This window comes from Arachis hypogaea, chromosome 7, assembly GCF_003086295.3.
Source record: "Arachis hypogaea cultivar Tifrunner chromosome 7, arahy.Tifrunner.gnm2.J5K5, whole genome shotgun sequence".
NCBI lineage: Eukaryota > Viridiplantae > Streptophyta > Magnoliopsida > Fabales > Fabaceae > Arachis > Arachis hypogaea.
Window position 1 is genome coordinate 80,483,126 of NC_092042.1, and position 15,061 is coordinate 80,498,186.

Here is a 15,061-nt window from a genome sequence, read left to right on the forward strand (position 1 = left end):
CCTTCCAGCTTAAAAATTGAATTGGGAGAGAGTCCCATTGTTCACCTCACAGTTAATTTTTCGGCTATTGATGTAAAAAAAAATATTGAATTAAATGTCTTTATATTTTTCAGAAAATAAGCTCTTCTTTGATCTCCCTTAGTATGAAGTTGAATAAGCTCTGGTATAGACAATAGATGAAGCTCAATCTTCCCTTCCTTACAACATAATAAAATGTTGGTTGCAGTTACTGGTTAAATTTAGCAAGTCTTTAATGAGACTACATCCATGCTTTACAGTGTTGATATTGGTAAATAGGATCTCCTATATTCCACACACCTGCCAAATGCACTTTCTTTAAATATTCAGTTATCATATTGATGCAATTTAGTCTATGATGTACACAAAGATGCAAATAAACGTACAAATAAAATTTTTACATACCGTCTAAAATTTTTGAAGATGGTATAAAATAATCTTCTAAATTCACGTCCAACATTGAATCGTCATAAACATTAACAATTACAATCAATAAAAAATTATAAAAAATAAAAATATATATTGATATATTATTAATAATTTGTATCTTTTGTAAACTGTCAAGTTAAATTCTTGGTATAATAGAAGATTACTTTCATAATCGACAAAAAAGTTAATATTTGGCCACTTTATGTGTCACCGTTGAGTAAATACACTCTAGTAATCGATAAATTTACATCTTCAAAAATATGCGCTGAATTAATAGCTATCGATTCAATAATAGAAAAAGATTGTCTTTTTATTTTCCATTTACGGCAGAATTTCTTGAAAAAAAAGTTAAATTTTATTCAATCAAACATTAATTACTGCAAGAAATAACGGAATATAATAATGATTAATATATTTTTTAAATTATCTTTTTGTTAGGTACGATTTTTGGGAATTAAAGTGTGATGCAAACTGATTTGGCGGAACGACTTGCGTTAGATTATTAGTGAATTCGTTTGCATTGGAGTATGCTAGAATTGTAATAAATCTATGTTATATAAATGATTGTCGAGGAAGCATGATGAAATCAAATATTGGTGCATGAATCATTTAATAGTCATTAATTACACATACTATTTGTTACTATGGACAATGGAGTTCTTGTCGATGAGGGATCTATTAGTAAAACCGAAGATTGTTTAGGGATTTAGATCCTCTAAAGTTTGAATTTCACTTTAGAGAGTAAAGTGTGATCTTCTACCCTTGAATAGTTTCTCTTTCATATTTATTATTGGTCCCACCTATGAAATCAATGGTGAGAGATCACACTTTACTCTCTAAAATGAAATTCAAACTTTAGAGGATCCAAATCTATTGTTTAGATCTTATCTCCGAGGTAAAAAGTTTTATATAAGTAAGAGAAATATTTTTTTATTCAATTCTATGTGACGCACAATATACACTATACATAGAGAGTTGTTTCCCTATAAATGGGTAATGAGAGATATTTAAAATCTTTTTTTATCATTAGACTGGGATTTCAAAAATATCATGAATACGAGTTACAATGAAAAAAATATTACATTTGTCTCCACTTAATTGTAACTTGAAAATATTAGATGAGACATACCAGATTCTTGATACATTATTATTTGACTTGCATCAGTATATTATGCATTTTTATGTATATTAAAATTTGTATTATTGTTATTTTTTTAAGACTAGTATTAAAAAAAAATAAAACTTACAAATAATTATTTAATTAACTAATCTCGTATTTGTTAAAAAAAAGTTAAGCAAGCACCTCGTATTTTCCCATAACAATATCAATAGGTAATTTATTTTTCCATACCTGGTAGCCATATGAATAAGAATAAAAATAAACCTATTTATTTAACAAAATAGATTAATTAATTTCTTAATCATCATTTAATCTACTCCTCCTCATATTTCCGTTTTAGGTAATCATAACAAATTTTCACAAATAAATTAGATAGAAATAATATATTCAGTAACAAAATACTCAAAATTAACTTTTTTTAGAAAAAAAGATATATTGGGTGGGTCCATCCCGATCTAGGATCTATTATGTTTTTTTTTACTCTATATGTATACATATATGATGTTTAGTAGTAAACTTTGAGATAATATTCAATTTGATCCCTGAACTTACACGCGAATCTCAATTTAGTCTCTGAGGTTTCAATTGCCTCTATTTAGTCCCTGAAGTTTATAAACGTGCTTCATATTAGTCCCTAAGACCATTTTTAGTATAAAAACGTTAATAGAGCGTTGTTGTAAACTATCACATGTCACGTTAAAACTTGTAAAATGATGCAGTTTTGGTTTTGACATTTAAATAGCTCAAAAAGGCATCGTATTACTTATTTTGTTAGGTAAAATTTCAATAAACACCATTTAGGATGTTGTTTTTGGGTTATTTGAGTGCCAAAACCAAAACGACATCATTTATAAAGTTTAGTGTGGCATCCGGCTGTCACGACAGTGTTCCGTTAACATTTATACGTTGAAAATTGTTTCAAGGACTAACATGAGTTATGTTCATAAAGTTTGGGGACTAAATAGAGGCAATTGAAACTTCAGGGACTAAATTGAGACTCGCGTGTAAGTTCAAGGACCAAATTGAGTATTATCTCAGTAAACTTTCGTAGTCAATGAAATTTTTTTTTATTGATTTAGTTTAATTTGATTATTTTTTAAAATTAATAAATTAAATAAATAATTATCTATATAATATTATTTAAAATATACTAAATTATCACTTAAAAATAAATACAATTCAATTTAAATAATAAATAAAATTCTAAATTTAAATATAATTTTAAAATTATAATTTTTTAAATCTAATTAAACAGATCTAAATTAAAGCATCAAATTCTATATTCCAGCATTTAATATAGAGTTTTATGTATTAATTTAGATTAAATAGTATGTAATTTTAAATCATGATTGAGTATATCTTAAATAATATATGAAAATTTTAAGCTTAAATATTTTTAATTTAATTTATAGTTTATTAATCATGAATTTGAAAGAAAGACTTCTATAAAAATGGATAGTTGTTTAATCACTAAAATTAAAATAATTAAAAAATTATGTATATTATAAACTATCTTATTGATATTCTCAACAATGATGATAATCTAAATTATATTTTTCATAAAAAAAAAGAAATAAAATCTCACAAAAAATACTCTCCAAAAATGTAAAAAGAATAAATCTATTATCATCAAGTCTTTTTTGTTTTCTTGACAATATTATCCTTCCTCTTAATTAACATTGCAATTTTGAATTGTGTGACCGGAGTAAAATACAATTTTACTCTTAATCCACTTATCCACAATGTATCTCCCTCGCAACAATGAGCTATAAATATAATTTTTTCAAATTCCAATACAAATTTTGAAATTAAATTTAAATATCCATTAATTCATAATATTTATCTGTACCTTTCTCTAGCATTGTAGACTTTTGCTGCAGTTGGCCACCATCTCCAACCCGGCTCGTTCCTGTCTGCCTCGGAGAAATGATACTCCGAATCAAATGCTTAATCTCAATAGGAATTGGAGTTGCCAAATGATCCATGTCCCAAGTCCCATCTCTTCACAAGTTAGCTACTGTAAAATCAATTTTAGATATATGCACCTATGGTGTAAATTCACAAAGTTTTTTTAGAGAAGACCACTCATCATATCACAAGGATTGCTGTAAGTCTCCGACACCCCACCTAAACCCTCCCTTAAGAACGTCGTGAGCTTTAACTATATTTTCCAAAAAGTCGAGAAATTGTAGGAATGAGTGGTGTCAAAATTATAATGATTCTTGAGGTATTTATGAGTAAGTACCTGCAGGCACACCGTGAATCTATTGTTGAGGCAATCTTAAATCAGCTAACCGAAAATTGCCATATTAGCGCATTTAATATTCAGGCTCCTACCATTTTAGGAGTTGTAGCTATGTTCTACTTGACTAGCGGCAACCCTCTAGTATTAGCTTGACCTTTTCATAAAAATTGTGGCATCAAAGAATCTATTTTATGATGAGCATACTGCGGGAGAAGAGTAATTTGCATGTTATAAATCGGAAGAGAAGCCATAATGAACTTCACCAAAGAAAGCCTTTCCGCCTTATTTAGCAGGCATCCCTTCCAACCAACCAGGTTACCAGATTTTTTCAATGACTTCCTGAGCTGTCCTCCTAACCGCCCTGTCATGCCAATGTTGACACCCAAATATCTATCCAAATCCTAACAGAATTGCATACTAGAAATACCAAAAAGCACATCTTTCTTTCTAGGAGTAACATTTTTTTAACCGTGTGTTTTGGATTTATTAAAATTCACTTTCATACTAGAAGCTCTTGAAACCAAATCCAAAGTCTTCATAACCTCCACCACTTGAGATTTAGTAGCTTTGTAGAATAATAAGAGATCATCCACAAATATTAAATGAGCAATCTTCGGGCCATTCCGAAAAACTGACACTGGAATCCACATACCTTAAAAAATTCGGTGAAAAATGAAACAAACTAAATTCTTCGTGCATAAGACAAAGAGGTATGGAGACATAGAATTCCCTTGCCTCAATCCCCTCTTAGGGTTAAAATTTTGGAGTCTATTACCATTCCATAGAACTTTATGATATGTGTTCAAGCATTTTAATAATAATAATAATAATAATAATAATAATAATAATAATAAGAAAAAGTATGAGGAAACAATGTATATTTTATACAATGTGTACAATGGAGTTAATGTGAAATTAAAACTAAATTATAAGCAACTAATTAATTTTGAATAGTTTCTAATTTGAAATTTAAATCAAATATTAGGATTACCGTCAGTTTTAGAAACAAATAAACTACCTCCCTTTCTCACTTCTCTCTCTCTCAAATCTGAATACGGTTTGTCAACGTTCTATGCCTTTCTCATGGAGCCTCGCCAGTACACTACCACCACGGTCATCAGCCGTCATCGAAAATCGCGCCGACACTGTTCCGACTGGCGCCCTTGCCACACAAGCCACCGCCAAGGGAGGATGCGCATATTGTGTGGGTCGAACTAACGGCACCGCAACAACCCGGACGTCCAGCGCCTCCGACGCAGCCGGTGTGTGCCTTCTTTCCGATACCGTCCTCACCTCCTCTGATGTGCCTTCGCTTTCTCCCATTCCTTCAAGTCTCTTCTCACTGATGATACCACCATGCTCTTCTTCTTCTTCGGATCCAAGCATGGTTAGCTTCTTTCATGATTTGAGCCCTATGCTTCACAACAGTGCTCCTTTTGTCATGACTAGTCCTTCAAAATTATGTTTCACCACAATAATAGTTTCTTCTGTTTATTCATCTTTTTCTTCTATTTTAATGGTCAATTTAGGATGGTCATATGCGGATGTTTATTTTATTTTTATGTAGATGATTATTTTGATTGGATTGAGTTTAGTTATATATAATTAAAATATGTTAGATGTTCAATTCATTAGGTATGCGCATGATTATTTTTATCCTTAAGTGGATGGTTATTTTTATTAAGGGTGAGTGGCGTGTAGCAAGCCAAGTAGCGACTGTCAAATGGGATGATTATTGATGAAGGTGGGGGTGATCGCCGGTTGAAAAAGAAGAGAATATTGGAAGATTTCATATGGTTATTTTTTTGAAATAACTAACTAGATTTTTTAAAAATTTGAAATTTGAAATTGGACAATTTGAAATTTAAAATTTGATGTGAAATAAATGAATAAGAGTTTTTATCATATTAAGTTAAATAAGCATCTCATTGTACATATTGTACAAATACCCCATTAATTCCCTAGCGAGACTCTAATAATAATAATTATCGTCGACGTTATACACATGAAATATATTACTATCGTTCTAGCGATATATAGTTTTCAAATTTTAATTAGAAATAATAAAAAATTATTGAATAATTAGATTAAGTGAAAAAGAAAAATTATTATCCAAACTAAACAAACTGTAATCCTTCTGATAAAAAAAAATTGCACTTACATGAAGACATGGTATAATGTACAGTAGTAAATTTATAGAGAGTGTCTAATAATCTTATTTATTTTTAAATATTCAACAACTAAACAAATTTTATTTATTTATTTTTAAATACTATGATAATAATCTTACAACAAAGGAAAAATTTGAAGTCTTATACTTAAAATGAAAAACTTAGAACATTATTTATTTAGTAACATGGTTAGCTGTTTTAAAAAAGATTGTCTTGGCCATACAAATCCTATTATTAAAGGTCCATCTTTCTTATTATCTCAATAAAAAAAGGTTTTTATGGAAAAAAATATTATTATTTTGTGTGTAAGACCAATCAAGCAAAATAATATCAAATATATGAAAAAAAAAGAATTACATAAAATTTGAACAAATTAAAATAAAAATACTAATAAATAGAAAATACAACCGACACCTAAAAATCTATTTAAAAAAAGTAAACTTACATAAAAATATGGTGTAATATGTAGCAATAATACTATAAAGAGTGTCTAATAATTTTATTTATTTCCAAATATTCAACAATCAAACAAAAAACAAAATATAAATGGTTGATGAGACTAATTCGTAATAACTTCGCAGTGTAGCACTAATAGCGACTGAAAAATGTCTCTACTTTTTTTTTTTTTTTACCAAAAGATAGGAGACTCAAACTCGCAACCTCTTAATTGAGTATGGAAAGACTATGCCATTTGAGCTATTACTCATTGGCTGAAAATGTCTCTATTTATCAAATACTAAACATGAGAATCGTATTTATTTATGGGTTTATCTATCATATGTGCTTTAAGAATATATGTTAAAATTATAAAATAAAATTTTTTTATTAAAAATGTAAAAAATTTAAATTTTTAATGTATTTGTTTTATATTTATTAAATAAAAATATTTAAAAAATTTTATTAATAATAAATTTATTATGTATTTTTAGAATACATGTTAACTAAATCTTTTATTTATATAATTTTACAATAAGACTATTGTAATTTGGGCCAGTCCAAAATTTTAATTTTTCAATGTTCTAAAAATTGAACCGGACTAATAAATTCGACTAGATTAACTGAAAATCGGTCTTTTAGCTGGTTTGGTGTTGTACAGAACTCTTGACCATCCGGATATTTTAATTACAAAATGAACATCACTCATAATAACTATCCGGATATTAAGGATAATAAATATCTCAAGTCATAAAATCACTCATCCCAAAAGTTTAAGCTGATTTTGGAGTTCACCAAGAACCAAACTCTTGATCTTTCGGATTTAGAATCCTGTTACTATTTTATGATACCACTCATCTCAGAAGTTTACACTGATAAAAAAAGGTAATACTAATAATTATATATCTAATACTCCCTAAATCTCCATTGTGTGTATTATTCAAATATTCTATTAACTCCCCATATTTTTCCACGAAAAAATTAGTCGAACCCACAATTAACCGGTGAACCTTCGGAATCGGTCCGGTTTTTTAGGCACCCTGTTCGCCACTCTGTGTATACATAAATCAGAGAGAACCCTCTTTTCGAACCGTCTTCTCTCTCACAACCGAACTAAACCCTACCCTAAACCCTATCAGAGATGTAGCGACCTTCAAGCTTCAAAACGCGTGCCAGACCCCGCCGCCGACGGTGACAGCCAGCGGTTGCCGCCTTCGCCTCTCGAAGGTCTGCTCGGCCCTCAAATCAGTCGTGGACTTCTCTCATCCCCGTCGCTCACGCTTGTTCGCTTCTCGTGGGCGTTTTACTGCTTCGTCTCTGTTCTCTTTCCTTCGTTCTCTGTTCCCGTCCTCGTCGTCTTTCTCTGATCAAGGCTTCAAGCTCTCTCTCTCTCTCTCTCTCTTAGCTCAGTCACTGTCACCGTTGGTAAGCCTCCATCTCTCCACTGCTTCTTCAGTTTCATTTTTGGAAGTTGATTGCTGTCTTCCTGGATTTAATTATGTTGATTGTTCATTGTTGCTTGTTTGATTTTCTGGGTTAATTGTTGTTTTCTGATTAAATTTTCTTCGTTGTTCGTTGCTGTTAACAGGGCTAGATTGTTGTTGTTTTGTTCTGATTTCTGAGTAAATTTTTTTCGTTTTTGGCTTTCTGAAGGAAAAAAATGAAACCCTAAAGGCTACCCTCTCCCTCCTCGACTCCTCGAGCACCCCTAACTGTGCAAAAAATCCAGATTATGGATTTTAAACCCAGTCCAAACCAAACCATTTAAAAAAAACCAGTTTTAAACCAAAAAAAAAATCCAAACCAAATTGCATCAATTTTATAGTTTGCTTAATTGCTTAGCTTTGTGAAATTAGTCAGAAATGATAAACTGGCAACATATATAGTTCCTGAAACAAGTAACTGTGGACATATTTATGTTGCTATAATGCTATGTTACTAAGTGTTCTAGATTGGTATTATTTTTTAAATGATCATCTAATTTATTTACTTTGCTGTAGTTATAGACTTATAGTATATGATCTTCTATATGCATATGATCTAATTTTATTGCATTTGAATGATGACTTTGCTATTATTATTTGTAGATATAGTTCCTAATAATTTTGAAAAGTTATCAAAGTAAACCTTGCTGCTATCTCCAAGAACCTTATTTGTAAATATAGACCCTCCATTGATTCCCATGGTCCTTGCTCCTTATGATCTTTGGATTTGGAGCGTTTATTTGACGCCAACTGTTTAATGACTCTGATTCCTATAGCACAAGAAATTCCATGGTTTTACTTCTTTGTTAAGTGTGCTTGCCAATAATTGAATTACACGTTATCTTTGCTTGTAAATTTTATTGTATCAAATGATTGAATGAGAGTAAATTGTGGAATCTGAGGCCTGTTTGGTGTCCATTTTCATTTTAGTGTTGATTAAGTTTTCTTTTAACTTTGGACAATTTCATTATACGATTACCCAATTTACATAACAGCATTTTAATCTGGGCAGAACTCTGTCACATAAATTGATTGCTACGCAATTTAGCTTGTTGGATAAATTTGGATTAGTTTGTGTTAATTTTATATCATTATGGTGAATTGAGAGGCTGTTTTTATATTGTTGGTGTTGTTTTTATTTTGTTATGTGAATTTATATTGTTGGATAGTGGATAACTTCTGTGAATTGAGCTGCTGTTTTGTCTATATTGTCCTGGATAGTGGATAGGTTCTGTTAATTTATATTGTTCTGCTCATGTTTATTCTGTTGCATAATTGTGCCCTTAACCAGAAAATTGTTGGCCTATTTATATTACAGATGGAGGTTTCTAATCGTCTTGAAGCAGCAATGACTAACATAACAGTGGACATCAATGTGCATGTGTTCGACAATTTTTATTTTGTTGTCAGAATTCCTATTTCTCTGGTGAAAAACTTACTGGAGCTCTTCATCTCTGTAATACTGGCTGCAGTGATCTTATATTCACTGCGGCCAGTTATTCAGTATGTACGTGGTCTGCTGGGTCGATCCCCAACGTGGTGGGGTTCCAGAAGTTTAACGCCGCCGGTGTTTACAAGGGGAATTTGGTGGCACGGACACAACTCAACCGGCCAAGAATCAACTGGCCAAGAATCAACCAGCCAAGAATCAACTGGCCAAGAATCAACCAGCCAAGCATCAACTGGCCAAGCATCAACCCCGCCACCATCTACAGCATGTACACCTTTCCGAGGTCCGGCTTTAAAGCGAAAAGGAGTTGCGCTATTCTTGAGGATGCGAATGGACACTTGAGGGTGATTTAAAATGTAGAATTGAGTCAAATGAGACAGTGGAAGAGTTTCTGAAGAGATACTTTGGTTATACAAATGATTTTGTAGGAGTTGCTGCAACTCTGGCTGTTGCTTTTGCTGTGTTCTTTGCTATTATCTTTGCTGTTTCTGTGAAACTCTTCAATTTCCAAAAGAGATAGAATAGAAATTAGAATACATGCTTTCAAGTTCAAGTCAAACATTGTATAAATAAAAGAGTTGTTTAGTTTTATATCCAAGGAGGTACAGTTTTAACTTTTAACTCTAAGTGCTCTCCCTCTCTATTTTAATTTGGAAACCGAAGACTGAAATATTTATAGAAAAGAAATGTTATTTACATATATTTAGTTGTAAATTATAATTCTTAATAAAGTTTAACCATCAAATTAATTTTTAATCTTTTGTTTTATTACAAATCAGTCATTCATTCCTAAAAATTTGGGACAAATAATTCTGTGTTGTTATTTTATAAAAATAAAAAAACTAAATTTTAATTTATCAAATAAGTCTTTTCACATAAAAAGTTAATTTGATGTGAAAATTAATTTATTTAATAAAATAAACAAAATTTAAAATTAAGTTTATTAAAAACTAAAATTTTCTTAAAAAACAGATTTAGAATATTACTTTGTTAAGATGTGATAAAATCAAAGACATGAAGAAAGAATAATAAAATGAATTTATATTTGTATATTAAAAAAAGAAAAGAAAGAAAATCAACAATCTAGAAGCAGAAGGAGATTTATGAAAAATATTAGGGATGGTAGGGCCAGCGAGTCATGGTATGAGAACGCAGACTAAGATTGATTGAACTTGTTTATTGTTTTTTACGTACACGCTGTCAACGTCCAACTTGTTTATTGTTTTTTACGTACACGCTGTCAACGTCCAGATCTTAGACTATAATAAATTAAGGTGGATACTACCATGAAGATTTTACTATTGTCTTCATATGAAGATACTTCTTTTTTACCATTAGATGATAAAATGTATGGTTTGATTTTGATGTGTTGCAAAAGTGTTATTTTTTTTAAAGTGTGGCTAAACAAACAAAGTACACTTTTAACACAAGAATCTTCATAAAAAGATGTTTTTAGCATCTTCATTTGAGTAGTTGCCATAAATTAATTAACTAACAATCATAATAATATGTCTAATAAAAAAAGTAAACTATCATTTTTATCCACAAAAATTGAGGACACTGATATATTTATTCATAAAAAAAATTATTATTTATATTCATAAAACATAGATTCTATACAATAAAATTATCCAAACATTAAAAAATTACATAAAAATCTCAATTTACCTTTATCATCATTGTTTTCAACTTTTCATTTAACTCAGAATAGAGTGTTACCACCTAATGTCCTTGCAACAAATCAATTATCAAACTCAAATAAGCCATGTGGGGAATTAAACGAATTGAGCAATCCTCACCTGAGCCAAACTCTGAGAGTCAGGAGTGAGCTTGTTCTATTTCAACTCTATTTCGGTGAGAGAGATGCTAGCTACGGCAGTTGCTCTGAAGTTTGGCGACTGAGAAGCTGATGATGCCATCGCTGATAGCTCGTTGAAGTAGAAGAGTGAGAACAGGGGGCTGAATTAGGGTTTGGTGGAGGAGGTGCGAGACTGGTTAGTGGCTCGCTGGCAGACCAAGAAAAAGAACGACTGGGACGGTGATGGTGGCTCGGATTCGCCGCAGATGGTGGAGACGATGGTGGTTCGTGGCAGTTCTGGCGGCTGAAAGTGCGGACGGCGATGATGGCAGGGCTGTGATGGTGGTTCGGAGGTCTTTGGTTCTTGAAGAGGAGAGAAAAAGGGGAAGAAAAGGAGAAGGAGAAGAAAATTAGAGTTTGGTGGTTTAAAACAAATGGCGAAAGAGACAGAAAGAGAGAGAGCTCGCTGCAGTTTTGGTTCGCAAAGGGGACCGCGGTGGCGGCGGCTCTAGGATTGCTGGCGGTGGCGAAACAGGGACTGGTGCGAAAATCTTCTGGTCGGCGAGGGCGAGATAGGGAAAGAGAGAATGAAGAGTGGCCACTGCGGAAGGAGGATGACAGCGGTGGTCAATTGATTATTGGTGAGAGATAGAGGATGGGGATAGTCGTGGTGGTGGTAAGGTGATGAGATGAGGATGATGGAATGGTAAATGGGAAGGAAAAGACGTTGCAAATGATGATAAGAGTAATTTGAGGTTTTTATGTGATTTTTTAGTATTTGGATAATTTTGTTGTATGAAATTTATGTTTTATGGATACAAATGGTAATTTTTTTTATAAGTAGATTTATCAATGTTTTTAACTTTTGTGGGTAAAAATGGTAGTTTACTCCTAATAAAATAAGCCAAAGCATCAAAATTGATAGGCTACGGCTTGGTTTGGTAAAATTTTTCGAAGAGGTGCTTGTGCTTTTTAAAAGGTCAAGCTCCTCTTTTTGTATTTGGTAAATAAAAAAGATCATATGCTTGTACTTGTAGTTTCGAAAAAATCGGGATACTTTTAAAAGCATCTAAGATAGAACTTTTCAAAGTTGGCTTGTACTTTTCAAAATTTAAAAGTCTAATATAATCCCATATGGTAACTAATTTTTAAATTTAATACTTGTATTTATGTCTATTATAGTATTTTTAAATTTTAAAAACTATTTTACTAAATCTTGTTATTGTTGCTTGTGTTTATTGAAAGCTATTTTTAATTTGATTTACTAAACTTAAATGCTACAACTTTTAAAAAGTCATCTTTTAAAGTTAACTTTTATAAGTTATTTTTAGAAAGTAAAAATTTTACCAAATTAAGCCTACATGTTATAATGTATTGAGGGCTGCTTTGCTTTGGTCTCGTCTAGAAGCCAAAGACCATATGAAATATATTAGGAAAAGTATAAGTAACTAACAACACTTTGGAACAATATGTGAATAATGTGAATAATAAAATTAAAAGAGTAAATTAATCTTAAATTTAATTAGTAGCATTAAATTAAGATGTAGTATCTTTTAATTAAAATGGATCGATTTTAAAATTTGTTGTTCATGTTATTTAAATAAATCATTAGTTACTTAGCATTGTCCAATATATTAATGTTAATTATTGGCTATGCAATATTTCATTGGGTTAATAACTCAATACTCCATAGACTCAACGACACACCCTATCATCAGTAGTTGGAATTGAATGCCAACCAATATTGGTCCGATTCATAAATATGTGATGTGCTAATAAACAACACAAGGGACGTCAATTTAGATCCCCTTTTTCTCCCATAATTACCGCTTATTTTGATTAATTAATCTCATCACGATTATTATTGTACTAAACTCTCAAAAAATAATTAAAGGTTTTGAGCTTGTTTTAAATCAAGTTGGGCAAGTTGCCAACTTTTGCAAATTATACTCTAATAATTGAAACTATAGTTGGATAGTAAATCACAAATTTCTTAACAGTATGTGTTTGGGGAGATTAAAGCGTAGAGAAAAAATGATGTAAATATAGGCATCTAGAAGCCAAAGATGCGTGTTGATGGGTCAGTTGAAGCTCCATTAGACGAAGGATGGCGTCCTTGCTGCTATATGACTTCCAAGATAAGATAGTATCTAATAACTAATTAACGATAATCTGAATATGTGACTTCCATATCTCAGGATTCTTGTGACCTTTTATATGGACACCCACTGCAATTCATATTCAACCGGTTATTACGTCATTACATCGAACTTTGCATTAAATAATCTGAATGCTAACACCAATATTTTTAATAGAAAAAACAAATAAGTAGTTAATACTAATTCAAATCTAAAGTGAATAGTCACCAAAAATCTGAAGTGAAAAAAAAATGTTGATAATTTGATATTTTTTAAATTAAAAAAAAATTGTGAGACTATTTCCTAAACGATGGAGTGTTTGACTAGTAATTATCCTAGTCAAGCACTTTAACTTCTTCTCATTTGAATGATCGTCTATTTTTAGTTACTATTAGAGACGCATATGATTCGGACCAGTCTAAAGATTCGGTTAGCATCCGAATATTTTATGATTAATTTAGTGTGATTTTATCGGATATAAAGTCGAATAAAGATATCAAAAATAGACGCAATCATTATTTTAGGTCATGTTCGGATCAAGACGAATTTGGCTTACCCATCCCGTATACTCCTTAGAGAGACTAACCAAGATATATATGTTTTAAATTAATTCTAATATTATGTTATATTAATTATAAACTTATTCTTTTGTTTTTAATCATATTTGTTGAATTAGAAAATAAATCAAAGAAGTATACAATTAAAATTTATAGACCAATTCAAGTTTAAGTATGGATATCAATTTTTTAGTAATAAATATGTTTTTTTCTTTATAAATAAATATATCATAATTTTTTGACATAAAATTTATTAACACTTGGACTTCATGCAGCCTAGACCCGATTTTAGTATAGCTCAAAAATAGTATGATTCTATCGTGTTTAAGACCGAAAAATAATTTCAAAAAATAGATCTAATTATTATTTAAAGTCAAATCCAAATAAAGACAAACCTAATTTTACCCAACCCCACATGCACTCCTAGTTACTACTCTCCAATCTTCATCCATACATCATACATGAATAACTTCCTTAGCCGCCACGTCTTAATTTAATTATAATATAATAAATATAATAATCAATATTTTTCTCTCTTCTTTTTACTTTTAAAATAAAAAATAAAATAAATATACAAGTAAATAGTGAAAAGTAAAAATAAATGGTTAATTTTAAAAAATTATTTATATTCTAAATTAGTCTCTAAAATTTTGTTTAAATCAAATTTATCTTTTAAAAATATTAAGTTAGTCATATTAATTACTGTGTCTAGAGATGACAAAAAAATTTACATCCACAGATATGTGCGAGATTATTTTTTGACGAATAAATTAACAAAAATTTATAAAATTTTTATTGGACAGAAATCTGCTCCTACGAATAAATAAAAACGAAACAAAGATTAAAGTATCTGTCTCATAGAGATCCACACAATTTCTACGAAATAAAATTTATTTAAATATTCTTTATATATATATATATATATATATATATATATATATATTATGTAAATAACTCTAGTTTATTTTAATTTAATTTATATATTAAAAATTTTATGTTTATATTATGTTAAATTTGTGTTTAAATTATGTTTAATTTGATATATTTAATTAATTCATATAAAATTTTATTATAGTTGCATTAATTATTTTTAAAAAAGAATTAAACTTTAAAGAGAGACCCATAGTCCAGATAGGATGGGGAAGGAAAAATATTTTATTAAACGGAACATGGTGGAAGAAGAGTCTCTACTCTCATAAAAACTTATTATCATTCT

The 15,061-nt window shown here is 30.2% G+C and overlaps 1 long non-coding RNA gene across 1 annotated transcript; it reads left to right on the plus strand.

Annotated features, from left to right (window-relative positions):
• The first annotated feature begins 7,411 nt into the window (after positions 1 to 7,411).
• Positions 7,412 to 9,973, plus strand: LOC112703655 (uncharacterized). Its single transcript, XR_011864271.1, has 2 exons — positions 7,412 to 7,843; positions 9,221 to 9,973. It is a non-coding gene; the product is annotated as an uncharacterized lncRNA (long non-coding RNA).
• Positions 9,974 to 15,061: the final 5,088 nt, after the last annotated feature.